The sequence below is a fragment of the Condylura cristata genome, unplaced genomic scaffold (assembly GCF_000260355.1).
Source record: "Condylura cristata isolate star-nosed mole 26May11 unplaced genomic scaffold, ConCri1.0 scaffold00019, whole genome shotgun sequence".
NCBI classification, from domain to species: Eukaryota; Metazoa; Chordata; class Mammalia; order Eulipotyphla; family Talpidae; genus Condylura; species Condylura cristata.
This window is the reverse complement of record NW_004567120.1, coordinates 23,796,599-23,800,964: the sequence shown is the minus strand read 5'-3', so window position 1 is coordinate 23,800,964 and position 4,366 is coordinate 23,796,599.

The following is a 4,366-nucleotide window of genomic DNA, read 5'->3' as shown; positions in this document are numbered from 1 at the left end:
ACTTTGCTTCCATGGCTGATAATTCTAGTTATCTGTAGTCATCTCAAGAAATCTAGTGCTTTTTTTTTAATAATTAGTTTATTTTTACATTATTTTGTGCCTTTTCCCATCTCAGTTGTAATCCCTGTGGGACCACCGCTTTTTTATAGTACTAAGGAAAAATCCAGTAAGGAATAAGATAATAAGGTAGTACTTCTTAGCCTTCAGGCTTCAAATATTCATGTTGTGAGGGATTTGCCCATGTGCAAAGCCCTGACACGCTGGTGCAAATTAACTGTGTGTTCTGCTGCCACCTTGTGGTCACATTTTCCCTTGGTCAGTGGAGAAATCCCTTGCACTCGTTTTTTTTTTTTTATTTTACTGTAATAGCTCTAGTTAACAAACTATCTACATCCCTCTGGATGGCTCATTATTTTTTTTAAGATTTATTTATTCGTACAGAACTGGAGTACAGGCCAGAGATGCGGAGGATGAGAGGATTCACCAGAGACAGAGTGGGGAGCAGAACAGGCAGATGGATGAAGTACACTGTTGAGGGGAGCAGCGGGCGGGTCAGGAGAGGTCTGCCTCGCCATGTGGATCTCCTCCCGGGCAGACGGGGATCGAACTCATGCGGAAGTGACTTAAGCTTCTCAGTGCTGTGCTTTAACCCGCTGCGCCACCAGGGAGGGCCCAGTTAGCCCATTATTAAAGGAAGAAATAAGAATTTAGACATGAAGTGACTGGTTTGGACTGGTTACTGTAGCTATCACGAATTATCTGTAGTTAGGCTAATCTACATAACTCGTTATTCCAAAAGAAAATTTCTATTTGAGAAGAATTTGACTTTCAGCTTCTTGACTTAAGTGTTTCCAGTTATCTCTAAGCACATCGTGTAAACTATTATTCTCTGCACCATTAGTCATCTCTCAGATAACTAACAGTTATTGAGAAGGATATGTTTTCCAACTTACGACTTAACTTTATGATAGTAGTGTTTAGTTAGTTACCTAATTATCATTATTAATGTATAATATTAATTCACCAGATTAAAAACTTAGAATCCAGAACAAATTATGTCAGCCCTTTGCTTCAACTGCTTATAGAATACCCCTTGATATGTCTAAGTAGACCCCCAGGGTCCACCACAGGTCTATAATAACAGCTCCTTATCCCAGAAGGAATTGACTCACACTTGATATGAATATGCTTTAGAGTCTTCTGGCTATTTCTCTTTAAATATTGCCTAAGTAAATCTAGTTATCTAGATTACTAATTCTATATTTTAAAAATTAGAAATAAGAAATGAAATTAATGTGTCTTCCAGCTGCCTAGATTCAAACTGTCATTACAGATTTCTGATAAACTAGTTACCTGGTCAACACTGTTTATCTAAAAAAAGGAACATTAAATTGAGAAGGTTGTTACTTTCACATTTCAGCCCCAACTAGTTATCTATAGTTATATGTAAGTAACTACCTATCTAGTTACTAGTAGTTAACTATATGTCTAAATCTTAGCCCCACAGAAAATAGGAATTAGGCTTTTGAGAACTAGTTTTTCAGTTTCCAGATTTAAGCTTATTTCCTAATTCTCTGTCTCTAAAAACAAAATATTTACATAGTTATCCTCAGCGCTATCTCAACCAGGGTGGTCAGAAATGGTTTATCCACTTCTTTTTATTTCATTAATATTGTTTAATATCACATTAAAGATACATACTTAGTGAAAGTGAGAGAAATCACCAAGCCTCTTAAATATTTACCTTTATGCTTTTTGTCCTTGATATGTAAAATGGGTTCACTGTTCTTTCATTTCAGTAGTTCTGTCAAGTGAAGAGCTGAAAATAAAGCTGATAATCAACTGGTTTCATGCTGTTTGTTCTGCCTCGCACCTTCAGAAATGTGGAGACATTTCTCTGTATTGTCGCTTGACAACTACACATGATGAAAGCAGTGAGGAAGAGCTTCCTACGTTACCTGCCCATTCTTGATTAAAGTGGACACCATGAGGATGGATCCTAAGTGGTCTATTTCTAACTCATGTTCACACAATTCTGCTCTAATCTTTAAGAACAAGCAGAGCCTTCAGTCCGCTAACCACCTCCTTGTCGCTGAGAGCTTCAGCAACCAGAGAAGAAACTGAAAGCTATTCCTGGGTCCTCTGCTGGAGAAGATCAAGCCACTCTTCTCCACGTGATTCTCAGAGTAGCCGTCATGACCTCCATTCATTATTTTGTCTTTAGCAAGTGGGTGTGCTGTTAACAGTGCTCCCAGAACCTCTTTTGTGAGGCAGCAGGACCTGCACAGACGCAGAGAAAAGGCCCTTCCCTTTTTCTGGTTCCTTCAGGATCTTTCACAGCAGCAGACTCGCATCAATTCTGTGTGCCCAAAGCAGCTCCTGGCAGAACTACCACGTCATAGCGTCTTTTGTTTGCTTGTTTGCATCTTCCATCTGGTATCAGACAAACGACAGTGTCTCAGCTACACTGCTCTGGGTCTTTCCCAGTCAGACCCACAACAGTGACCTTAATTCTAGCTCCTCTCTTGATATCTACAAAGATGACAATCTCTTTCTCTTCTGCTTCTTTAGCAGGGATGACCAGAGCTTTTTCTGAAGCCCTTTCGACATTGTATTTTCAAGGGACTGAGTCTTGCCCCTCTTCCCATGGACATGGCTCCTTGGCCAGCTCGTGGCACTGTGTGCTGGGACCAGAAACCAGAACCAGACTAATGAGGATGCTGGAGGGGACACATGTGGGCCACAGGCTTTTTTTTTTTTTAAAAAAAAAACTTCTAGATTTAAAAAGAATTACCTGATTATCTCTAGCTATCCCTACTAAACTGGTTATGTAGGTACCAATAATTATCTATAGGGCTAATTTCTGGAGACAATCAGTAAGAATGTAGTATTAAGAACAATGGTTATTCAACTCTCTGAATCACTTTTCTTCAGCGTCCTGGTTGAAACCCATCGTTCTAGATATCACCATTTACATGTTAGTGATAACTTGGTTCTACCAAATATCTATGTGTTAATTTGTTACTCAAACAAATAAAGAGAATTTTGAGTTGACAAGAAATGTTTTATCTCTAGTTATTTCTAGTGTACTGATTACAAAAACAATTAAATATCTCTAGTAATAAGTTATTATCCAACAAGAATATGAGTTTATAATTGGGAAGGTGTTTTCCAGGTCCCATCTTTTAACTATCGTACTTATATTTAGTTCTCCCTAGATAACTATATACTGAGTTACCACTATTTACTTATAGTAATAGCACAATCTGGCGCCTCCCTGGTGATACAGGGGTTAAAGACCATTCTATCAAGCTATCTCAGTCACTGCAGTACAAGTTCCATCTCCCACACATCCCCACTGGCCAGGACCAGGGAGGTGACCCACCTGGCACAGCAGCCCTCTCCTGTCTCACCCACTGCTTCCCCTCAGCAGTGTATTTCAGTAGATCTGCCTGTTCTGCTCCCCACTGTCTGGTGAATCTGATCATCTCCCGCACTTCTGGCCTGCACCCAGTTCTTGTATTCATAAATAAATCTTTGCAAAAATAGCTCATTCTTCCATGAGAAAGAAACAATTTCCCCATATCTTTAGAGCTGAAAGTTTTTTAGCTTTAGTGTTTTAAGCAATCTAGTTATTTATAGATCATTCCAGTTAATTATTTAAATAGATGCCACTGATTATCTGTATTTAACTATTGTAGAAAGAATAATAGTTTTTAAATGTTTTCAACATCCTGGCTTCAAGTAGTTTTCTACTTATATCCAATTATCTCTAATCAGGTAGCTACCTAGGTACCACAAATTATCTATATTACTAACACATTTCTATGAAAAATATGAAGTTAGGTTCAACAAAGATGTGTTCTCCAGCTCCCTGCCTTCAGCTACACATTCTAATTTATATATCATTTTTTTCTATAGAAGTTTTGCCTGGATGACTACTTATTTACAGTGCTACTTCCACAATACAAAGAGATATTAATATCAGATTTGAGAATAATAGGCTATTTTAACATCCTAAATTCCACCAGTATGTCTCTTTATACTTATCACCTTGCTAAAGTAATTACCTAAGTATAACTAGTTACATTAATTTGACAAAGTATGCAATTTAATTTAAGCTATTATTTTATTTTGCATTTCCTAGCTACAAGTCATTATTGCTTTCTGCCCCTAGTTAACTAGTTACCTAGGAACCAGTAGTAATGTATAATTAAACACATTATTCAACTAGCTATAATGCATTAGTTAGAGGAATTCCATTATAATGCATTAACTTCAGCATTTTTAGCCATCTGTATGTTACTTTAGTCAAGTACTGATGTAACTACTACTACATTAATACTAGAGTATTAACAGTTTGTTT